Below are 26,417 nucleotides of genomic sequence, written 5' to 3' on the forward strand. Positions count from 1 at the left end.
GCTAAACGAAGGCCATGTGACTGTGACATTAGTAGAGCCAAATATCTTTGCCAAGCTTTTGGGGAATCTTGGAATTTCATTAGAAACAAATCGTTCATCTATTTTCCACCTAGTCCTACATAACCAACAGTGCTGATTTTGGGAAGATTAAATGAAAAGAGATTTCTACATGCCACTCTCAGTCCTTATGGTAATATGGAATAATAATGTAAGAGCAACAACTACAAAAAGACTAAACGTAAGAAGAAACTACTGCATATAGAAATGAAGACAGCACATGTAGAGCAGCTTGATAGTGTTGCATTTGTAAACATTTTCTAGATCATCCCAAGACTGTGTAGGGCTTCAGAAATAATTTAGAAAAGTTGCTTTGTTGCTTGCAAGAATATTTTGCAGTTGATATGTGAACCAGAAAACAGCACGACTGCTTTAAATGTGGCACAGAGGTATTGTGTTCCCTCATGCGCTCCAAGTTTCTCTGTGGGAGTGATGTTGAAGCATTCTGCATCTTTACCAGATACCTTTGACTTTCTTCTAAGTACCTGGAGATCACAGCATTTGTAATAAATAAAAATAATCATTGCACTAGATCAGGGATCTCCAACCTTGGCAACTTTAAGGCTGGAGGACTTTAATTCCCAGAATTCTGGGAGTTGAAGTCCGCCAGGCTTAAAGTTGCCAAGGTTGGAAACCCCTGCACTACATTATAGATTTAATTAGTTAGCATTTGTTATAGTTGTTCAGGTGCAACTTATTTTTACCATTACCTAAAGCCACTACTAAGGGATGTGGTGGCTCAGTGGCTAAGATGCTGAGCTTGTTGATCGAAAGGAACAGCGTTCCGTGCACCTTTAGCATTTAGTCATGCCAGCCACATGACCACGGAAACATCTTCCGACAGCGCTGGATCTTCGGCTTTGAAACAGAGATGAGCACTGCCCCCTAGAGTAGGGAACAACTAGCACATACGTGCGAAGGAAACCTTTACCTTTACCTTTAAAGCCACTACTAAAAAGCACAATTTTATTATGGAAATATGAATGCATTCCTATCTATTTCAGTTTGGTGTAGTAAAGGCAGCAGGCTAGAAAATAAGAGATCCTGCATGAATCTGCATGAAGCTATCTGGGTAGCTTTGCACCACTCATTTTGTCCCACCCCTAAGAATGTTGCAGTGGCAAGCCGCTTCTGAAAACGTTGGCGAAAAACCCATAGTGACTTTGTCCAAGTGGTTGCTCAGAGTGAAAACTGACATAATTATATATATATTTCCTTTTTTCTCCCCGGCTTCTACTACCTAGCAATTGATTACACAGACTATGTCTCAGATTCATTTAGTAAAAAATAGTAAAGTAGTAAAGTAGAGTGGCTTCTTTGCAAGAAGCCACTCAAAACTATATTTGAGTGAACAAGTGGATTTCTTTTTGGTATATAGGGAAGTAAATCGTTGTTGATTACTAATATTAATTTTAGTTTAGGAGCAGTATAAACAGATTTTTTGCCAAATTTATGCTATAAAGTGACATAGCGAGTGTTGTAGTCCCTGATCTTTTGCAAGGATCATAAGCTCCACAGTGGAGGCACACACCCACATGCAGGGGTGAAATCCAGAAGGTTCTGACAGGTTCTGGAGAACCGGTAGCGGAAATTTTGAGTAGTTCGGAGAACCGGCAAATACCACCTCTGGCTGGCCCCAGAGTGGGGTGGGAATGGAGATTTTGCAGTATCCTTCCCCTGGAGTGGGGTGGGAATGGAGATTTTGCAGTATCCTTCCCCTGCCACGCCCACAAAGCTACGCCCACAAAGCCACAGAACCAGTAGTAAAAAAAATTGGATTTCACCACTGCTTACATGGCATCATTATGAAGCCTCCATCTATCATATGGTGATGGGTGATGATGATTTTTTTTCCTGAAGTCCTTTTTAGGGTGTTTATTCTCTACAAAAACAGATTATTTCCTGATATTTGTTCATTTTAAATGGCAAGCAAAACAGTTATGGTGAAATAAATAGGACTATGTTTGGAAAAACAACAAATCAAGAAATAAATATGAGAAAGAGGAAAAATATGGTTTTTCAATAAGTAAAATTTCAATTTTCAAGACCTATAAAAATAATCAAATTAAAACAAGCAAAGAAGCTGCACATAGAATTTCTTATCCAGAAAATATGTATTTCTGAGCCTTGGTTTTTCCCTTCATTTTTTCCTCTACTTTGATCCATTAGTAGGCAAAATCCAGAACCCATAACTTTATTTTATTGCACTGCTGACAGTGACTTCAAATCTAAATTTTAGGCTTTTGTGTTTTTTAACCAGGCAAAAATGAAGGGATGCTATATCCCAAAGAGTTCAACAGTTTATAGCTCCATTTGAGAGAGAAAACAGACACTTTTTAAAAAATCCTATCAATATATTTATAATAATTGTCTGAATCAACAACTTGGAGTCAAAACAGGCAAGATGGCAGTGTCAAAACTGCATGCACCAATATCTCATATTCATCTAAAAGAATGAGTTTTGATTTCCAGCTTATCTGTTTTGTGTCCATACACCACACATACACCACCCCATTCTCCCTGGACATCACTAGTTTGAATAAAGTATAATTTTCTATCATGGAAGGCAAATACTTTGTAAATATTTGAATAAAATATTTATTCAAATATATGAATAAAAAATTCATATGTAAAGAAGTATATTTATATGTATGTAGGTGTGGGGTATATTGCATTATATTAAGTATCACAATATTTTAAACTTTCTAAACAATATTAGAAATTAAACATTGCATAGATTATAATCTTCCAGAAATTAATATGGGGGAAATGTTTTTTTCCTTCTGCTTTAATTTTTTTCCATTAAGTAAAATGAGGAACATGGCATTTTGGAAATGTTACATTTCTAGTCAGTTCCCTTGGCTGCCACAATATAATATATATAAAAAGTATAGTCCTTAGCTACCAAAGCTAATCCTTAGCCATTTCGTATCTTGTCATAAGATGCGGCTTCTATATTATTCCAATTCTCCTCTGAAGAATCTTATTTCTTGATTTAATGTTAGTGAAACACATTACATGGGCTAACTCATCACATTCAAAAGTGGCACAAAGAAATAAAAACAAATATTTCTCCTGATTCAATTCTTTCACGGACTATTTCAAAATCAAGGTTCCTAGCACTACCAATCAGAAAGCTGAAGTTCTCTTAACAAAGTTCAGCGAGCTGAAAAAATAATGAAACACAGGTTAGGAAGATAATGAAGAATTATAAATGAAGAATTAAATGTGTGCATAATGATTGTATGACACCAATAGCAAGAACCGATAGCAATAGCAAGAAAAAAAGGAGCTCATGAATGCTTAGAAAAATAAATATGTAGAATGTTTATTAGGAAATGGCAACAAGGAGGTAAAATTAAATTACTGTTAACTCAAACAGTTGATAATTGAAGCAACTGTTCAGTCAGATTAGTATGAACACAGCTGCTGCAATTTAAAAAATAGGTAGGATAAGCTAATCAGAGAAAAGTTTGTCTAAAACCCATGAAGTGAATGTTATGAAAACTAATATGAAAAGAATAAACTAATAAAGTTTATTCATTTATAGGAATTTGTGTACTGCCCAACATTACTATTATTATTATTATTATTATTATTATTATTATTATTATTATTATTATTATTGTAGAATAAGAATTAGTTCAAGAGTTGCCTTATAGGGAAGATAGGCAGCATAAAAATTAAATAAATAAATAAATAAATAAATAAATAAATAAATAAATAAATAAATAAATACGATGACCCAATCAGTACTCTTCTAGTTCTGTAATTTATCATTCTCAGATATCTTGAGTTGACTTTCAGTGTGCATTATTTTAATGAAATCTATTTTTATTCTGGACTCGGTGTTCTGAGCAGGGTTGTTGCAGACATTTCTTATCTGGGTGTAACCCGCTGAAGAAGTGGTCTAGTCTTTTCATTTCCTTAACTTTTGTATTGTTTTGAATGGTGTGTAAATGTTGCTATATGTGCTTGTTGATGGCTAACTTGCAAAAATTCCCTAGGGATTTTGAATTTAGTTCGGTCTAGGATGCTCGGTTTCCCAGTTGAAATTATGGTTAAGTCTGTCCATTTGTTGTGAAATTAAGATCTTCTGACTGCTACTTGGTGTGGTTAGATGCTTTCTGCCAGTTTTCTGCCCATCTGTCCTACACATTGGCTGTTATGGCCCTTACATTGTATGTTGTAGATGACTCCTAATTTTTCTTCTTGGTGCTAAGCACTAAGGAATTTACAGTTCAGTTCTGAACTATATTTTTCCCCCTTATTGGTCTTTTTTCACTTTTGTACTGGTAGTTTTCTGCTTGGGTTGTGTTGTTTTATAGTTTTATTATTTTATTAGCTGAATGTTTTGTTGGGTTTTATGCTGCCTTGATTCTAAACTGCTTAAGAAAATCCTGTCTGGATTAAAACATCTTGGCCACAGTTTGCAAGGAGTCTGGACAGCAGACTATCATATCCTCACATTGAATAATCCCCAGCTGCTGTTCCCTATCACTTTTCTGTTCCAGGAAAGCAAAAGCCAATAACTTTCTATAAGTAGGTCTATTTGGTCATACAGACTACTAAATATGAGTGTACTATATGAGAGCCAGTATGATATATGAATTAATGTGCTTAAGAAATAAGGAAAGTCAGTTTCTAGTCCTTCCTTAAGCACTGAAGGGCATCGGGTGACTTTGGGCTAGTAATTATCTTAAGCTTAGACTGGGATGTCAAAAATATCTAGTATTGTACTAACTGTCATTGAATTAGGCTATAGATTTTGATCCATAACATGATAGATAGATAGATAGATAGATAGATAGATAGATAGATAGATAGATACCGTGTTTCCCCAAAAATAAGACCCTGTCTTATATATTTTTTTTACCCTGAAATAAGCACTTGGACTTATTGCCATGCACTCAAAAGCCCGATTGGGCTTATTATCAGGGGATGTCTTATTTTGGGGGAAACAGGGCAGATAGATAGATAGATAGATAGATAGATAGATAGATAGATAGATAGACAGAGAGAGAGAGATAGCAATATAATTATAGATATAGATATATGGATAAATGGAATGTATATACATACATTATATTAAAAAAGTTAAAGCATCAACATGCACATACATTCTGATATAATAAGCAGATTTAAAATGAAAATGCATTAGCAATTTGTTTACAGGAAATCTGTAACAGTACAATAGTCCCAATGTAAATAGAAAGTTGCTGATTGAGAACCCCCACATTAAAAAAAACTATTATTCTTTCCCTTAGCCAGATACTTTTCTCTAGGTAAAAGAAAGTCCAAAGGTAAGTCCAACAATGCAACATTTCCCCCCTCACTTGAGGTAGAAGGGTTTCCCTCCTAGTTCCCGAATAGCCCATAAATTATTATTCTATTATGATATTCTGGTAAAGAAGCTTTAAAAGATATCAGGGACAATGCTATCCACGGATTCCGTTAAGAGGACATTCCTGCTACTACTATAAAGTAGCCAATAAATTGCTGGGGTCAGCCTGCTGCAAACTGAAGCACTGTGTTTGAAATGGACAGAAATCTCTAAGCATCACATCATGGAAAAGTAGGTAAGATAGAAGGACGTACCCAGAAGTCACTTTGACAGTGAATTAGGGGTTTAGCAGAAGACAAGTTATTCTATTTCTATCTTCCAAAAACTATTTCCAGCCTATTCTGGTGAACCAGAGACTGTGGAAGAGGCAAACAAAAATGTGTTATTGCAGGAAGTGAGTAACTTCCAGAAAGGGAAATTAATACTGACCAATCAGTCCCAAGGAAGACTTTCTCATATGCCCTCCCGGTAATCCTTTCATCTGTTTTTTAAATGTAAAATTGATTCACAGAGAGAACTTTGTCTTTTACAAGCCTGAGTAACACTTAAAAAAGAAAAGAAAAAGGGGATTCAAAACAACTGGCCTTTCTGTCTCTTAATCCTTCCAAATCCACTTAATATTCACATAAAATAGAACTGGATTCTCATGGCTATTTATGGATAGTCATAGATATTATTTTAAGGGATAATTGATGAGGTTGGAAATATTGTTTTTAACATTGTTGGTTGTATTATTATTATAAACCTCAAGTTGTCTGTTGTATTATTTACTGTGGTGACAGTAGCATTTATAGTGTTGGCTAGAGATTATAAACACTGATGATTGAGGTAATTTAAATCTTAAAAGGTTAAGAAAAAAAGAAAATTTATGTCAATATCAACCAATCTTTCTAAGATGTCAATGTTGATACCCATAAAGTTGGTTAAATTTTATATTTAACGTGAATGTAGTATTGATTAAATTCTACAAAATACAGTAATTATACATTATATAATAAATATTTCTATTTTAAGCCTAATACTTCATATTAAGGTCTCCACTGTATTGTTACTTAATTTTTGTACGCATATAGGAAAAAATGAGAAGAAACAATAAACAAAATAGGTAAATAAAAGGCTATTTGCTTTCTAATTTCCCCCTTTTTCTACCTCTATGAAATGTTTTCATAAGAGTGAGATTACTTTGATAATGAAAGACTTCCAACCTCATGACAGAATATAAATTTTGTGTTGATAAAACTTCAGGGTCAATTATTAGTTTCGTAATTAAAACAATCAAACCATGAAGAGAGATAAAACACCTATGTTTGACAGCCTGAAGTGCTTATAATTTAAACGTGTATAAGTATATAAAATATATAAATTACAAATTAGTTTTTAAAATAGCTATCTTAGATAACCCAAGAGTTCAACATACCAGCCATAAGATCTGCTAACAGTTTAGATTTCCGTTCTTATCAACTTGAGTCAAAACACTCAATGACAGGAATTGTGAGCGTTGTAATCTAAAGTTTCTGGAACATACTGCAAAGCAATTTCTTTACATTTTGAAAACCTTTACTAATGTCAATATCCAATCTGAAATGAAACAACAGTGTGAACAGGCTATGTAAAACATACACGAAAATCGTGCGCTGTGCAATTTGGGTGAAAATCCTTCCAGAACCTTGTAACGATTGCTTGCAATGCTATTAGCTGGGTGAATTCTGAATATGAAATGGAATGAACTCTTTCCCCCCCACCCCTCTAACTTGTTTATTTATATAATGGGAACAAAATTATGCAGTGAAATCTACACCAAGAATTTGAATTTCCTGGGGAAAAAAACTGTACAAAGAATGTTATCAGTGATAGACAGAACAGCAACTTTCTACATGAACTTTAGAGAGAAAATGGACGAGTAAAATGAGTGACATTTTTAGTTTGTGCAACTGAGAGGTTTTGGAAATAATAACAGTTAATACCAAAAGTCATAATATTGATTCTGAAACACCCTCATATACAAAACCCTATGAGATAAATACAGGGATATTATCAGGGGTGAAATGCTCCAGGTTCAGACTGGATCGCTTGATCCGGTAGCGATTGCAGGGGTGGTTTGGAGAACTGGTAGCAAAAATCCCTGCGCTCCCCCCCCCCGCCCAGCTGAGCTGCGCGATCATCAGAGGCTTTTTTTTTAACTTTTAAAAGCATTTTTTCTACAACCTCTTTGGCCGAAAAAATGCTTTTAAAAGTAAAAAAAAAAAAAGCCTCTAATGATCGCGCAGCATAGCTGGAATCGTCAGAGGCTTTTAAAAGCATTTTTTCTACAACCTCTTCGGCCGAGGAGGTTGTAGAAAAAAATGCTTTTAAAAGCCTCTGACGATCCCAACTAAGTTGCCTGATCATCAGAGGCTTTTAAAAACATTTTTTTACAACCTCTTCTTTAAAAGAAAAAAAACCTCTGATCATCAGAGGCTTTTAAAATCATTTTTTTACAACCTCTTCTTTAAAAGAAAAAAAAGCCTCTGACGATCAGGCAGCCCAGCTGGGATCATCAGAGGCTTTTAAAAGCATTTTTTTTACAACCTCTTCGGCCGAAGAGGTTGTAGAAAAAATGCTTTTAAAAGGAAAAAAAAAAGTTGGCCACGCCCACCCAGTCACATTACTCCCCCCACCAAGCCACGCCCGCAGAACCAGTAGTAACAAATTTTACATTTCACCACTGGATATTATGACTTTTTTGTTGATCAAATAAAGGACACTAGATTCAGGACACAGGTTTTCTGCTGATGGATTTATCAAACATGCAGAAGAACTCTGCAAGAATGATGACGTATATATAAGCATCCCAAGTAATTGAGCAATGTTATAAGATCACAGGCATGCTTAACCAACCAACAACAATAATTTATTATAGTACATACTGTTTTACTACTATGATCATGGGGAACTAAAGCATGTTCTTCCAAAAAGTATTTGGTGCATTTGCTTCTGCTTGTAACTAACTGACTTGCAAAGCTATTCTGGCAATGAAAACTATACCCCTTCCCATTATTTGTAGTGTTACACTGAAAAACAGAGTCAGGGTCTTCTTTGTGTGATAACCCTTCCACTCTGTCTTTTTGAGTCAAATATGGCCCCCTTTTCCTTCCTCAATGATAAATGTTGCTCTTAAATTTCATGATTTGATTTTCAACCACTGACCACCAAGATCGTTTTGGATTTTTGTTCTCTATGGTATCACTTATTCTGCCCAATATTGTGGTCATTTGTGAATATGAAAAACATTCCCTTGACCTTGTTATTCAAGTCAGTAATAAAAATGTTGAGGAGTGACAGAGTTAAGAGTAACCCCTGAGTCATTCCACTTGATGCCTCCCTCTCCTCATGTCACATGATCTACTTTCTAACACAGTCCAAGGTTCACACAGGTGGTCCTTCTCAAATGTGTTCTGCAATACAGTATACAGTTTCATTTGGAACTGGTTCAGGGGTGGGCTTCAAAAATTTTACTAAGGGGTTCTCTGCCCGGTTGCTGGGTGGGCATGGCCATGGTGGGCGTGGCCTAGTCGGCTTGGTGCACCATGGTGGAGGGCATTTTAGCCCTCCCCGGGGTCCGGAGGCTTTTCTTGAGCCTCTGGGAGGGTGAAAACAGCCTCCTCAGGCTCCTGAGGCCCTCTGGAGGCCGGAAATGGGGCCCATTTCCCAAATTTCTGGTAGGCCCATTTTTCACCATCTCCGAGCCTCCGTACGCACCCTGCACTTACCTGCATCCAAAACGGGCCACTTGGAGACTCCTGGGAGAGGTGGGGGGGCGAGGCCAGCCAGGAGTAGGATTTGGGGGTTCTCCGAACTGCACAGAATCTTAGCTAGAGGTTCTCCTGAACCCCTGCGAACCCCCAGCAGCCCATCCCTGAACTGATTTATCTGTGCAATAAAGCCCATTAGGAACAATTTATTTTTTTATGTTCCCTTAATGGCAGATTTAATCCAAATTTATAAAGCAAGCTCAAAATAAATGCTTGTTTTTAACCATTTTTCTATTTCAAAATCAATATAAAAAGAAAGCATCACTTACAAGACGTTAGTGAAATAAAATTGTGAATGGATGTTCTTATAACTTCTTTCAACCTCTATGAATATTGTGCAATCTGCTTCAGCTCCTTGTACAATCTAGCCCAGCTATCCAGAAATGTAGCATCATTGGTTCATCTTTATATTTATTCTTCATTCTTATTAGGGTAGTGTCCAAAAGGATGGATTTTTCCATCCATTTAAACCAGTTAAACAGAGTTACAGAATTTAAACTGGTTATATATTTATATATCTTGATTTAACAAGGGTGATCATAGTCATAGTTGGCTTTAATCACAGCAAAGTCATATTGAACTAGTTCACTTTTAAAACCTGGATTGTATTTTAGAGTGCTTGCAATGAAGATTAAAATCTCACTCTTAAGCCTCACCACACAATCTATATATTAATTTTTTTAAAAAAAATACTGGCTCATTCTTACTCCACATTTCAAATGAATATTATTATTTAAGGTGTTGTACAAATACCTGTTAATTTGTAAATTAAGCCCTTAGTCTGTTTTATAGAGTAAATACTTTCAGAACTATGAGTATTTGGGTAGCAGCCAGCTAGTGGAGCCTAAAGTTGAGTTTGTTTTGCTGCAAATTTGCAAGATCAGACTTTATTCCGCTTCACCAGGGAGAAGAGAAGGTGTGTTAAAAGCTAAACAAAGTGGTGGAACTTCTGTATTGCTCCCACTGGTCTGTAAATGTTACATGTGTCTTTACTGTTAGAAACAGAATCTACTCCTCTTTTTTCCCAAGTAAGGGATAAAAGAAAATATTTCCTTCGTTTTAATTCATAACCGGGTTAAGCAATAGCACCACTGTTTGAGATATAATACCGAGCGTGAAAGCATGCAGTGGGTTGCTAAAGAAGTGCTTTCCGCCACAGAAGCATAGCCCCATGTTTCACCAATCATAATAAGCATCCACCAAGGAACAAGGCCAGTAGAGAAAGGGGCTTGTTCATTGTGGAATCTATACCAGGAGATATTTATTTGCTTAGGTATTCCCACATGTAATATAACTTGACATCTTCAGTATAACTTGAAGAATGATGGTTTTATCCCGGCAGTATTTTTATGCCAACTTATTAAATTGTGGCTTTGCGGAATTAGGTAGAACAAAGGTGTAATTCTGAATTAATTCAATATTAATTGTTTTTATCCTGCGGGGCATCTCCAATAGTTTTTTTTTTTTCTTTAAAGGAAGCCTAAAGATCTGTTAACAATAAATAAATAAAGCAAATAAGTCACTTGAACAAGAATAAGCTTGGGAAGGTTTCTTCTGAGGCCTAAGCCTTGAGGAGGTTTTGGCTTGAGACATGTCTGGGGGCTGTAAAATATCCACCCCCATGCCTAATTTAATTCTTACCTAACTACCCAAGTTCCCTTTGGACCATAACATACTATAAAGGGTGTAGGGAAGGGGGAGATGGAGAAGCTTTTCCTTCCAAACCAGCAATGCCCTCTAGAAAACTATTTCATTTTACTGGTAGCGGTTAAATACACAGTCCACAACCGAAGGTGCAGTATCAGCAGAAATAAGGAACTTGGCTCTTTCCTTACAGCTGCTAATCTACAACATATTCTTGAATATAAAGCTTGCTCTGTTTGTCTGCTCTGGGTGCTTTCATTAAGAGACCTGACTCTTCAATACCCCCAAGTGGAGGGCCAAGGTGCTAATTAGGGAACTCAGAGCTGCCTCTACAGCGTTTGGCTTCCCTTACCCTCCTGCTATTTCAGCTAGATGGGATTATTTCTTCAGACACCTTTAATAATGCGCAACTAAAGAAATCTCCTAGCTAAATATGCAAGCTACAGGCAAAAAATGGCTTTGCTTTTAAAACACACGTGTACACACCGATGATCTTCAGTTTTGAAAAATGTTGATCGTACTTATAGAAATGTGAAAGATATTTTTTAAAAAATCAGGACAACAGCTTTTCATATATGCTATTGGGTTTTTTTGTTTGTTTGTTTGTTTGTCCTTTTAAATGAAATCTATAAGCTAACCTAACATGGGAATCGAGCCTATACTTTGACCCCAGGTGTTGGGAAGGGAGAGGCTTCAGATTTACATAATGGAAACATACCATATACTTGCTTATAGATTTCATCTGGTGATGCTGGCCATTTGAAATTGAAGTCTCCAGTGGAATTTCAACTGGAAGTTTTAAAAATAGCAGTAGCACTTAGACTTATAAGCAGTGCTTTACAGCTCTCTCTAAGCAGTGTACAGAGTCAGAATATTGCCCCCAACAATCTGGGTCCTCATTTTACTGACCTCAGAAGGGTTGGAAGGCAGAGTCAATCTTGAGCCACTCAGGATTGAACTCCTGGCAGAGACCAGTGACTTAGTCTGCAATACTGCGTTCTAACCACTGTGCCACCACAGCTCTCAAAGTCAAGAGATCCAACAATGTATTGTATGTTATGTATATTAGTGTTCGGGATCTAAAGCCTAAGATTGTCCTTAATGTTGTTTACAAATACAAGGAGCAGCAAGGTGGCCTTATCAAAATGCAGTGTTCTGGATTATTAGTCTATAACTCCCAAAACACAACTGGAAGACCAAAGTTGCTGTAGATTTAATAAACCAATGTAATCCCAAAATGTAAGGATTGCTTTATCATGTATTCTCCTGATTCCTAGGAATGGGCAAAACTGCCAAATGGAGCTGATATTCTTTCAGTAGTCAACATAGAATCTGCATATCTGAAGCAAGCCTGATTTAAAACTAAGGCCATTCAGACCTCCCAAATTGTAAGCTAAATCAGACTTTATTTTACCATGGTTGCTTGGGAACAAGCAATATGAAAAGCAAATCAACATTTTGCAGCTGGATGTGAGAGAGAATCCAGCATTTATTCACCCTTCCTGTACTGTATAGACACTGAAAGGACTAGAAGCTAAATCTTACTAATATGCTGGTAACACAATATGTCCTCCAGCAATTAAGGTCAGTGATCTAGGTTATGGATATAACACAATCCATATGGTGTGTGTGTGTGTGTGTGTGTGTGTGTGTGTGTGTATGCATGCAGTATATATTCTACAATAAGACATCCATTGTTTAGAGTGGCATAATAATGTGTCCTAACAATGAACAATAAAAAGACCATATTAAAACCACTAATAGAGATGTGCCATTAGAATAAGAATAATTATTCTGACATGATTTCAGATAAACACAATCCATCGAAGGAATTCTAGTAGCTTCATTCTCTCATTCAGAAATAGGAAAGTATCAGTTACTAATTCATAAAAGAATAGCAATAGCAATAGCAGTAGACTTAGACTTATATATCGCTTCATAGTGCTTTACAGCCCTCTCTAAGCGGTTTACAGAGTCAGCATATTACCCCCAACAATCTGGGTCCTCATTTTACCCACCTCGGAAGGATGGAAGGCTGAGTCAACCTTGAGCCTAGTGAGATTCGATCTGCCAAACGGCTGGCAGCCAGAGATCAGCAGAAGTAGCCTGCAGTACTGCACTCTAACAACTGCGCCACCGCGGCTCTTCCAAGAATAATTGGAAAAGCACATTATGAATATCTCAATGTCTTGAGATCAATTATTATGGTTCAGGTTATAAGAACCATAAGATTGCATTGGGGTACATGAGAAAATTATCTTTTTCAGTAGTCACACATTTATGGAACTCACACTTCTCAGGAAGAGAATGAAAATTCATTTCTTTGAGCTTCCTTTCATTCAAAATGAGTTTTCAATTGTAGCAGTAGTCTTGTACAAAGACAAGTTACTGGTCTAATTAGGGCTATTATATCTGGGTTGCAAAAATCCAGCTGACCACTAGATGACAACAAATTCTCATTCTGTGATGTCATCTCACTGTCTTCTAGATTTCTGCAACTGGAATATGATAACCCAACTGCTAATGGACAAGACTTATTGCTTTAGGTGGTTCTGTTTATTGTAATGTGGAATTGAGCTTTCTGGTTCTTGCAATGTATTCTGTGTTTTATATAAACTGGCTTGGGAAGACCTTGTACTGAAAAGGAGCACAAACCTACATTAAATAGGCAGGGACAATGCTAGCATATTACCATCATAAATAAAATGTTGCTTTTTGATATTTATATAGTATTATTTTTATTGATTAGATTTTATTTATACCTCTTTTGTATAGGGGTGTACAGCAAGTGCTCCCTTCTTCTATTTTTCCTGGCAACAACAATTCTGACTTTGGACAAATTACTTGAAGAGTAATTGGTCACCAATTCAGTAAAAGTCACCCAGTGAGCTTCTGTAACTAAGTGAGTGTCAGACTTCAACGCTCAACGCTGACAGTGAGAGGAGTAGAACCTAGGGCTCCCCACACCTAGTCCACCTTAACCTCTGCACAAGGAACAAAGTTCACTTCTAGCCATCATTGTAGGCCAGAAAACATTCAGATTCACCATGAGCCAAAATCCATCTAACTCAGGGCTGTCAAACTCGCATCCCACAGGCCATCACACGCTGGCCACACCCACTCCTAGTTTAGTGAAAGGGGAACAGTCCCGATATGTCACGTGACGCTACCATGATGCCACGAGTTTGACACCCTTAATCTAACTGATACAGTATCTCTCCCCCTCCCTCCATCTCTCTCCTATCTATCTATCTATCTATCTATCTATCTATCTATCTATCTCTATATCTTTATCATCTATCTATCATCTATCATCTCTTTCTCTCTCTCTCTCTCATCTATCTATCTATCTATCTATTTATCTATCTATCTATCTATCTCTGTCTCTCTCATCTATCTATCTATCTATCTATCTATCTATCTATCTATCTATATCTATCTATCTATCTATCATGAACCATGGTGATGCAGTGGTTAGAGTGTAGTCTACTTCTGCTGATTGCCGGCTGCCTGCAATTTGGCAGTTCAAATCACACCAGGCTCAAGGTTTTACTCAGCCTTCTATCTATCTATCTATCTATCTATCTATCTATCTATCTATCTATCTATCTATCTATCTATCTCTGTCTATGTAGATTCCTAACCTCCCTTCATGAGACAGTTTAATCTTACAGGGATTCCAAATAAATGTTAATTCATGAATAGAGGCTCACCTGCTTGACTTTTTTCTTTGCACAGAATATTGAAACCACAAAAATGAGGGTCATTACAGTCGATTTTCTCATTCGGTCACATTCCCTGTGGGGAGATTGCATTTGACACTAACTCTGAGAAAGTAGTTCTTTGTATCTAAAATCTGTGTGGGTCTTTTCAAACATAAGCCTAACCATAATATATCTGAAATAGATGGGATTAGCCCCTTTTCCCTTCCTTTCCTGTGTGCCTTCCATGAGCTACATAAAAGCAAAACCCAGAGCTTTAGAGCTGAAAATAGCTGAAGTGAAGTGACGCAGATTTCACCCAAGATGAAAGCCTGGCTTCCAGAAGGCTAATTAAAAGCAACTGAGACACCAGCATTTGATACAGCGTTTACTCACCTGAAAAAATAAATGGAGAACTGTAGCGCGGCTTTAGTGGGAAAGAGGCTGGAGGGGTTTTGCTCAGGTCACAGGAAGGCCTAGTGCTACAAGGAGACAGCCTCAGCCTGTTCCTCAGAGTCAGGGGGAGGTCAGTCCAGGGGGGAGGTACAGCTGTTGCTGCTCCACATCTGGTACAGGCTAGGCTACAAGGTGACCACCGTTTCTAAAGGTATTAGGGCAAAGAGGCATCCATGTCTTTCCCCATTCTTTTCATCCCAATGGAATGGGGAAAGAAATTGGGCACAACAGGATCAGATGCTGTGGTTGGTGAGAAATTGACTGGAAAAAAGACCACATTTTATAGTGAGACAAACCCGGTGGGAGGTTGATTTCCAAAGGAAACCCCCCTCCCCCAAAAAAGATTGTTCTTTCAGGCAAGAACATCTATTTGGAGGATAGAAGGGTCAAAAAAAAGTCAACAGGATCACCACGATCATTATCCTTCCTAATTTTCCATGCTTCAATAACATCCCACAGTTCTCAACCTGAAACATCTCCAATGGGAAAATAACTTTTATGGTGTCTATCCCAAGGTAGACATCGTAATGGTTATTTTGCCATTGGAGATGTTTCAGGTTGAGAAGTGAGTGATGCAACAAAAATGATGCCACTGTAGCCACCTCACCATCTCCAACAATTAACTTCAAAAACACCACTGGCAGAAATTCAAAATAAATTACATATCAAGAAAAAGAGAAGCGCTTTCTTAGGAGGAGAAAACATGGGGGACATGATAGGCCACAGTTCAGTGGTGTTTTCTCCACACGGGGCTGTCATTATGCTGAAGTATCTCAATCTCCTCCCCCCATTTGTCATCTCCTCAACTGGTTAATTGAGGAGAAATGCCTAAATTCAGAGTATACTGGCATCTGTGTTTAATTCTCCTAGCACTCCTTGGCAATGCCTTTCAAAACGAGGCATTTTGTAAAATTGTGGTGTTGCATTGGGCTTAGCATACTCCAATCTTACTCAGAAAAATAGATCAGATATATTTTTTAAATTCTTTGCTGCGTTTGTTTGCAGTGTCGCAGTTCAAGCTCAGAGTGGCTCATTTAACCTCATGCTGCTACTTTATAATTTTTTTTATTATAAGCAGAAAAAAAGTACCCTTAGTTTATTGGACAGTGTGACAAAAATTAAAAGTTATTGACAAGTAAAATGCACTGCATCAAGAAAGAAAGAAAACTTTTTTTAAAAAAAAATTTAAAATCTATCACCATATAATGACCGTAGGATTAGAGTAGCAGATGATGTTGTTCACATCCACTCAAAAAGTCTTAACAGGAGATTTCATAAATAGCCTCAAGAGATTTGGGGATATTGTTGTCTGCCAGATAGGAAGTAGAAACAGAGCAAAACAAGTGATGAATGACAGGAAAAGAGGAGGGAAGTGTATGACAAAGCAGAGCAGGGTGAAAAACTTAAACATGCACAATCATGTGAGAAAGATCACATAGAATACAACCAATGTGGTTTGGTCACCATGCCACAGAGGAAATGTGTATTGTACTTTTTAGATTTCCTGGAAAAGCACATTAACATCCTGAACTGGATCAACCAGAATTTTGAATCAACCAGAAATAAATATTGATTGTGTTTATAGATATATTTATACATTTACATTTATACATTTATTTACCATTCCTATGGGTGGTATGTGTCTTCCTCAATCCTGGGTTCTCTATCAGAGCTCTGGGAGTTTGAGGGTTCTGCACAGCATCTTAGCTGTTCCTAACACTGTGCTCTTCTGGATAAAAAGCAGCAGACATGGGAGGAAATCAAGACACGGCAAGACAAGATCCTGCATGAGATATACCATCAAAGATAGCTGACGTGGCTGTCATTAGGAATCTTACCAGTGGCAGGAAAGAGCTGGCTTAAAGGGAGCACTGAGGCACTGATCATAGCAGCCCAAGAACAAATACTACACACCAGATCCATAGAAGGAGGAGTCTATCACATTAGATAGGACCTAAGGTGTAGACGCGGTGGCTCAGTGGCTAAGTTACTGAGCATGTCGATGAGAAGGTCAGCAGTTCAGTGGTTTGAATCCCTTGTGCTGTGTAATGGAGTGAGCTCCCATTACTTGTCCCAGCTTCTGCCAACCTAGCAGTTCAAAAGCACGTAAAAAATGCAAGTAGAAAAATAGGGACCACTTTGGTGGGAAGGTAACAGCGCTCTGTGCACCTTTGGCATTTAGTCATGCCAGTCACATGACCACAGAGATGTCTTTGGACAGCACTGGCTCTTCATCTTAGAAACGGAGATAAGCACCGCCCCTAGAGCCAGAAACAAGTAGCACACATGTGCGGGAGAACCTTTACTTTAAGGTGTAGATTGTGCAAAAAGTCACAGCTTGGGATCACTTGGACCTTTACTTTCCAAATCTCTGTAGTTCCTCTTTCAGGCCCTGGTACTTCTCCAGCTTCTTATGTTCCTTCTTCCTGATGTTGCTCTCACTTGGCACCACTACATCTATCATCGCTACTGCCTTCTGGTCCTTGTCTATTACCATGCTATCTGGTTGAATGCCCAGTACCTGCCTGTCCTTTTGAATCTGGAAGTCAACCAGGATGTTAGCTCTGTTTTCTCTGCAACCTTCTATAGAATCTCCCATCTGGACTTTGGAGGGTATATGTTCTGACCCAACCTTAGCAGAAGCAAGAAACAGACTCTTTGTCACGAAAAACCTCTCTTTATTTACCCCTTGTAAATTAATTGCATTCACCCACCAAAAAGTCCAGGCAATAGGCCTTCAAGGAGTTAACTGCAGTAACAGACCTTATCAGTTCTTTGCAATAATTGCAAGGCCACAAGCTCCCAGCCAAAAGGCTGCAAGTTAAGTTCTGGCAAGCAGTCTTTGTGGCATGAAACACAATGCGCAAAATCTTCAGAAATACAAACTGTTGTCTCCTACGGCAACCACTCCACTTTCCTTCTATTTATTCCCTAGCCAGGAAGGGGCCATTCAGCTTCCATGTGTGCTTTGCTTCCCGAATTGACTCCTTGTCTTCCGTTGCTCACCTCTTCTAACTGCTCTGCACATATGTGCCTCTGGAACAGGCCCCAGCTGTTCTTCCTCCTCACTCATATCAGCCTCCAAAGGCAGCTGCCTCTCCGGTGGCTGGGAAATGTCAGACGGCCCTGGCTCTATCTCTGCATCTGATGCAGAGCATTCATCAGAGTCTTCCCAAGACTCCAGCACTGGCCCAAGTTCCTCCCAAACCTCCTCATTGTCCGAGTCTGCCGCCAGCTCCGTTGGCAGCTGGCAGGCCACAACAATATAGCTCATACATTGTGCAGATGTTCTCATACACAATGCCAGCTACTTGATTGTGCCATTCAATGTATGCTATTGTTGACATCCTACCACTATGTATTGGACTGCCACTGAGATCTTACTGTACAGTCTAAATCCTTATTATTTTCAATGTTGCAATGCAGTTTGGAAGTATATGTACACAGACTTAGGAAAAAAAATGCCAAAGTGGGAATTGTACATTCAAATGCATTAATTGGGAGAAAAGTCATAAGATTTGTCCACCATATGCTGGAAAAGAAAATTTTAATGCTTCCTTTCTTCTCTCCAGTCCCAAATAGCATTCTCCTAACTGAAAAAGTTGTTGAAAATGAGCAGGTTAAATATTGTGCAATTTCTTGTCTTTTCTTATAACACACCACATATCTGTGGTTGAAAAGAAGAAAGTATAGATAATGTTAGTATTTTAATTTAGTATGACAATACTAGCTGATAGAGGAAGACAAATAATTACGAAGTATCAAGTTCTAGACATCAAAATTGAAAAATTATGGGATAAATTGGCCGTGGTGGTCCCAGTAATTATCATACACTGGGTTGTTGTTGTTAGTTGTGAAGACATGTACGACCCATTGCGACCCCATGGACAATGTTCCTCCAGGCCTTCCTGTCCTCTATCATCCTCTGGAGTCCATTTAAACTCACACCTACTACTTCAGTGACTCCATCCAGTCACCTCATTCTCTGTCGTCCCCTTCTTCTTTTGCCCTCAATCTTTCCCAGCATTAGGCTCTTCTCCAGTGAGTCCTCCCTTCTCATTAGGTGGCCAAAGTATTTCAGTTTCAATACACTGGGTATCATCCCAAAAAATCTTGGATGGCATTTAGAAAATCTGTGCATCTGTCAATTGCAAAGGCCACACTGCTTGGATCTGCATATATAGTAAACTGAGACACTGTAATACTCAATGTGTATGAAGGGCAACACCAGCTAAAGACTTGAGCTTTATTATTGTGAAGATGATAATAATAACATCCCAATTTTCTTGTGTGAGATAGAACTCTTAGTGATAGTCATGTAAGAGATACAGCCCTTCCACAGAGAAACAATGAACAATAAATTCCAATTTAGAACTATGTAATACGAAGCCATAATAATCTAAACCACCCTGAGGAGATATAATATTTTTATAGTTCATATTTAGTCAGGAGGGAGCTTATGCATTTCCATCTGTGGAAACAGGGAACCTGCCTATCTCATGAAGCCTTCTCCATATACATATAACGCAGTGGTGGGTTTCAAATTTTTTTACTACCGGTTCTGTGGGCGTGGCTTGGTGGGTGTGGCATTGCTTAGTGGGTGTGGCTTGGTGGGCATTCCCACCCCTCTTCAGGGGAAGGTTACTGCAAAATCCCCATTTCCTCCCAATCAGCTGGGACTTGAGAGGCAGAGAATAGATGGGGGCGGGACCAGTCAGCATTTTTACTACCGGTTCTCTGAACTACTCAAAATTTCCACTACCGGTTCTCCAGAACTGGTCAGAACCTGCTGAAACCCACCTCTGGTATAACGTCTGCCCTTGGACTATTTTAGGAGAAATAGACGACAAACAATGTTAAGATCATTGTGTGCATGCACTTTTCACACCCTGCCAGTGGGCAACCAAAGAAAATAGTGGCCTCTTCCCAAATGGCTACCATAGAGGGTTTGGCCAGGCAGAAAATATCAATTTATCAAGTCTCACTGATATCACTCCATTCACTCAATTGTGCCCTTCCCAAACACACTAAATATCATTGGTGAAGGACAAGAAAAGACAAAGAATCTGTGAAACTCTCTATAAAGTTCTTCAAAGCCACCAAATTCAATTTGTTACCCAAAGCAGTCCTCACTTCATTTATGAATCAAAAGCCACCAAGTTATTTGAACTAGGATTTGTTGAATGGAAGCACTGTTTCAAAGCTTTGCACATCCTTAACTTCCTATGGAATCCTAGATGGCTTGAGTAAACAAGCCAAGCTGTACACTCCAAAATGAATGTAATGCTGCTCTTTACCCAAAGCTCAAACAAATAAAGGGGAAAAGAGATGTGCAAATGGGTAGTGGGAAGCATCAAAAGTATCAAAACTTTTAAATAAATACCCAGCATGTTTGACATTCAATATTGTAGGACAAATGCTCAATGTATCAATAATAAAAATGACAAATTGTATTTGCATAATTCTCTTATTACCAAAAAAATTCAAAAAAAACCACACCCCAGGATAGATTTTAAAAAAATCCTGGAAATTAAAACACAGAGTTTTCATCACCCAAGCATCCTAAAGGCCTTATTTTGTAATAGTATATTTAGAACTAGGAAGAGAACAGGCTTGCCAGTTCATCCAAAAGAAGTAAGTAAGAGACTGAGAAAGTTTCCAGTTTACAAACCTGGGGGGAGGGGGGACCCTGAATTGTGAGCAGGGAAAGCAATTCAATTGCAGAGTTTTCTGCAGTTTTATTTTATCCTCATGTGATCAGCATTGATTTAAGACACCGAATTAAGGTCAGAAACTAAAATGAACAGTAATTGCACAAATGGAGTATTCTGCATGTGTGATGGAATCATTCTTCCCACCTCCATATACTGACATAAAAACACACATATACACACCTGTTGTGGTCCCATAAAACATGTCCCCAAAGTGGGACAGAAATCTCCATTGGCACTAAGACGGACTGGAACTTTGAAACAGAAAATATTTTAATCAGAATTTTAATAGTTGGGTGGAGGATTAAACTGGCCTCCTGACTCCCTGCAAGTCTGATTGAATTCACATTTTTTTATTTGCATCTTAATCGTGTTTCATAGAATATCATATTACTTGGGCTTTTAAAAAAATCACTTTTGATAATCTCTGATTATTTTATTTGAAAGAGGAAAGGAAAGGACAGGAACATTTAATTTCTTGACAGAAACTTAGATAAGACATTGAGATAAGAATGAGCCTGTGCTACATTTAAAAATGGTATAATTGTGGCTAAAATTAGGTTTTTAGGGGAATGGGGAGATCCTGAAAGGTACCAACAAAATGTACAACTTGTTTCAAAAAGTGAGAAAATATTAGTCATAATTTTATTGATTGAAGCTGACGTGATATTGATGCTACCTAGGGTTCAAATTTAACTATCGTGCAAAACCAGCCTTCTTGGCAGCTGCAAATTGGCCAGCTGGGAACTTTCCAAGGATAACAGTATGTGTGCATTGCCTAAATGTAATTTATTTATGCCATTGCTGATGGAGAAGCAGCCAAGGCCTAATGCTCTTGATCTTGGCTGGACTGTGAGGTCATTCCCTCCCCTCCAGTGTTGAGCCCTCTGCCAAAATCCCTCTTCCCTTGACAGAGGTCATCTCTACCAGCCTATCACAGCCATGGACCAGCCCTCTTCCCCAAATGACAGAGAAGATTTGCTATACGAAAGCCTTGACCCTCTGCCAAACTTATAAATGCTATACTGTAATCATCAGGGTCCTTTGAACTTCCCACATTTGCCAACCAGGGCCAAATTCTGAGATCTGTATTCCATAAAGCCTGAAAACAGCCTCATTTAAAATGATATTTCAGGATAAGGTTTCACACAATGGCTATATTTTCTTGAGCGGGGGGGAATAAAGGATAAATCTGAAAGAGGGCAGCTCTACTTAGATTACACAGATATAGAATAGGATAGGATAGGATAGGATAGGATAGGATAGGATAGGATAGGATAGGATAGGACAGGACAGGACAGGACAGAACAGAACAGAACAGAACAGAACAGAACAGAACAGAACAGAATAGAATAGAATAGAATAGAATAGAATAGAATTCTTTAATGGCCAAGTGTGATTGGACACACAAGGAATTTATCTTTGGTGCATATGCTCTCAATGTGCATAAGGAGAATAAAATACATTCAACAAGAATAAAAAGATACAACACTTAGTGATAGTCAAAGTTACTAATAAGCTATCAAATTGTAGTAGTAAAAAAAATAAAACAATATAAATTGAAAGATACAAGCAACATGGTTATAGTCATAAGTGGGAAGAGATACATACTAGGAAGGAAGAGAAGAATAATAGTAATACAGTCTTAGTAAATTATTTGACAGTATTGTGGGAATTAGTTGTTAAGCAGAGTGATGGCATTCGAGAAAAAACTGTCCTTGTGTCTAGTTGTTCTGGTGTGCAGTGCCTTATAGCATCGTTTTGAGGGTATAAGTTGAAACAATTTATGTCCAGGATGTGAGGGGTCTGTAGATATTTTCACAGCCCTCTTTTTGACTCCTGTAATATACAGGTCCTCAATAGAAGGCAGGTTGGTAGGAATTGTTTTTTCTGCTGTTCTAATTATCCTCTGAAGTCTGTGTTTGTCTTGTTTGGTTGCGGAGCCAAACCAGACAGTTATGGAGGTGCAAATGACAGTCTCAATAATTCCTCTGTAGAACTGGATCAGCAGCTCTTACCTGGTTGAGTAATGAAACATATTGCAATCAAACAACCAAGTTCAAAGAGCACCAAGAACTCCACATATAAATAATTAAATTAAATAAATCTAAAGGACAGTTTTCTGAAATAAAAGACCATCTTTTATAATGAAGGAGGTATGGTCTCTGTAGGTATAATTTGCCCCCACCACCACCACCTAGACAATATTGGACTTGCAGCTTTTTAGATTAAAAAAAAAACAACTTTGGGTGTTTCCAGCATATCAAACCCAATATGTGTATAGGTAATCCTCGACTTACAACAGTCCATTCAGTGACTATTTGAAGTTACAATGTGACTTACGACCATTTTTCATACTTACGACCTTTGCAGCATCCCCATGGTCCTGTGATATACATTTGGATGTTTGGCAACTGGTTCATATTTATGACGGTTGCAGTGTCCCAGGATCATTTGATCCCCTTTTGTGACCTTCTGATAAGCAAAGTCAATGGGGAAGCCATATTCACTTAACACCGTGTTACTAATTTAACAACTGCAATGATTCATTTAACAAATGGGGCATGAAAAGTCATAAAATGGGGCAAAACTCACTTAAGAAATTTCCCACTTAGCAACATAAATTCTGGGCTCAGTTGTGGACACAAGTCGAGGACTACCTGCATTCACTATTGCCAGCCAGCTTTATTAGCAATCCCGTTTCCTTAACTCTCCTGATTGCACAAACATTGAAAGACAGCAACTGAGACATTTGGCTGACATTCATCCTCATGTCCAGCTCTCTGAAATGAAGACTTTAGATTGAATATACTCAGGATTTTCAATTCTGTTTTGATTCTTCTTGTCAAATGAACCAAAAGGGAGTTGAAGAAAATGGCATTTTTAAAAATGCCCACGTATGTGTCATAAATAATTGCACAAAATGGCACCATCCTGTAATGATGTCATGACAGCTGACATAAGTGATCAGCCAAAGTAATGATCTACATAAGTTGCAACATTTATGTGCTGATGACATCATCCATTCCAGCACCATCTTGCTCATGGAAGACCAACACACAAAAGCACTTAAATATCTAGGAAACCCATAACTGGGAAACGTAGAATGATGAGAGCTAGAAGAACAAAAACCTTATAAATGATCTGGGTGGATAAAAATATTCCAGAATTCCAATTCGTCATGGAAGAAAAATGTAAAGCATCTCTCAGCTTCAGCTTCTAATTTCTTCCTTTCCAGCTTGTTGAACATGAAGAAGTGTGGAAAAGGTGGCAGATGCTCCTGCTAGCATAAAGGCTCAATGACTTATATCCAAAATGACAAGAATGTTTGTGACAAAGCAAACATTAAAAAAAAAACCTCTGGTGTTTTCAAATTTCTACCGTCCTTATTGGGGCTTTATTCCACTACGCGACATTTTTTTTCATCTACTGACATAAACAGGACTACTTCTTATCTTATTGGAAAGCAACCTTAGTGTATGAGTAGTGTATTTGTTTCATTCAGCGTTCTTCAGCCAATTAATGTGAAGTGAGCACTCTAGATGTGCCTTATATTTTCTCTTTAGATAGTATTCTACAGGGGTGAAATCCAGCAGGTTCTGAAGGTTCAGGAAATTTTGAGCAGTTCAGAGAACCGGTAGCGGAAATTTTGAGTAGTTTGATAAAACCGGCAAATACCACCTCTGGCTGGCCCCAGAGTGGGGTGGGAATAGAGATTTTGCGAAATCCTTCCCCCAGGAGTGGAGTGGGAATAGAGATTTTGCACTAAACTTCCCCTGCCACACCCACCAAGCCACACCATGTCCACCAAGCTACGCCCACAGAACCGGTAGTTTAAAAAAATTGGATTTCACCACTGGCATTCTAGTCCAGCCTTTCCCAAACTGATACCTTTTAGACATATTCATGGACCACTTCCATGTCCTTTAGTGGACATGTTGCAATCCACATGATGATAAACAAATTATGATTATGATAAACACGGGATGGAAAGAATCCCACTGATCAAGTTTAAGAGTAAGCATTTCCCAATTCAATTTTACATATATATTTTTTCGACAGACACTGTTTGGTCAGCTCTTTCATTTGCTTGCCTGACTGCATTTCTATCCACTTTTGTGGAGGAAAGCTCAATGTGATACACATGGAGATGGATCTTCTTCCCAGCTCTGTCTCTGTCTCTCTCTCTGGCTGGGAGACATTGTCTGCAGGGGTGGGTTCTACTTACCTTTACTACCGGTTCGCAACGAATGTGCAGATCGCCAATGATGACATCTGGGGCAGTGGGCGGGGCCTCCTGCCGGTTTTACTACCAGTTCTTACGAACCGGTCCGAACCGGGGGCAACCCACTACTGATTGTCTACCCCGAAATGACCTGTGAGATCTGTGAGGGCTTGAATATGGATCTACCAAACACACCACATAAATTATTACAAAACGTAGTCCCATACTTGCTTTTCCTTAGCATGAAGTTGTAGAAGTGTCTCTTTAAAAAAAAAAATCCTTGTAGATTCTTATGGACACTTTTCTCTCCGTGGAAGCACAGAATGTAAATGCACTGAATCAATTAAAAGGGAGAAAAGCCAACATTGATAAAGTTTCAAGGAGTCCTATGGGGAAGTCTTTAAACAGCTTTTAAAACAGATGTTAATATTAATATATTAATGTTAATATAATCCACTGAACTAAAATGTGCCAACCTAGCAGGCCCTGCTGTGTCAGCCTGGCTACATGCCATTAAGAAAGTATGCTAAATTCTGTATAATTCCTCCCCAATGTTAGAAAAGCTATTTAGGAATAATATTGCTCCAAAAGTGACACTTGCAACTATCACGCTTGTTTATGACTCATTTTTCCATTTTGCTTTGTGCTCCCTGTTCGCTTGGGCCTCCCTTTGTTCTTTTACTAAAGAAACTGATCTGCAGAGAACGAGGGTAAACTACGCAAAGTCTGGAGCCATTTGCAAGCGGAAGCTTTCCAAAAACCTGCTGCAAGCATTTCTCTTGCTGTTTAGCTTGGAATGATTGAAAGCTTCAGCCAACTGGCAAAAGGTTGTATATTTGGTTAAAAAAAAAAAAAGGCAGCAGAGAGCAAAAACAGAAAAACATTTCAATAAGCTGTTTTAAAAATTATATGCAAGGGGAAAAAAATTTAAGACAATCATTTTCATACTGATGAAGAACGTATTTTCACTGAGATACAGAATAGCAGAATAACAGAGTTGGAAAGGAACTTGTAGGTCATCTAGTCCAACCCCCGCCCAAGCAGGAGACCATAACTGATAGCAGTCCAGTCTCTTCTTGAAAGCTTCCAATGATGAAGCTCCCACAACTTCTGAAGGCAACTTCTGTTCCATTGGTTGATTGTTCTCACTGTCAGAAAATTTCTCCTTATTTCTAGGTTGAATCTCTCCTTGATCAGTTTCCATCTATTATTCCTTGTCTGACCTTCAGGTGCTTTGGAAAATAGGTTGACCTCCTCCTCTCTATGACAGCCCCTCAAATATTGGAATACTGCTATCATGTCTCCCCTGGTCCTTCTCTTCATGAGACTAGCCATGCCCAGTTCCTGCAACCGTTCTTCATATGTTTTAGCCTCCAATCCCCTAATCATCTTTGTTGCTCTTCTCTGCACTCTTTCTAGAGTCTCAACATCTTTTTATAGTGTGGTAACTAGATGCAATGTTCTTGTTAAGGCTTTTATAGAGTGGTA

General features: G+C 38.2%; 1 long non-coding RNA gene across 1 annotated transcript; it reads right to left on the reverse strand.

Moving 5' to 3' along the window:
• Nucleotides 1-21,119: 21,119 nt before the first annotated feature.
• LOC148114856 (uncharacterized) lies at nucleotides 21,120-26,117 on the reverse strand. Its single transcript, XR_015732893.1, has 2 exons — nucleotides 25,157-26,117; nucleotides 21,120-22,722 (listed from the first exon to the last, which is right to left on the reverse strand). It is a non-coding gene; the product is annotated as an uncharacterized LOC148114856 (long non-coding RNA).
• Nucleotides 26,118-26,417: the final 300 nt, after the last annotated feature.

This window comes from Pantherophis guttatus, chromosome 3 (assembly GCF_059756535.1).
Source record: "Pantherophis guttatus breed Tessera chromosome 3, ASM5975653v1, whole genome shotgun sequence".
Taxonomy (NCBI): Eukaryota; Metazoa; Chordata; class Lepidosauria; order Squamata; family Colubridae; genus Pantherophis; species Pantherophis guttatus.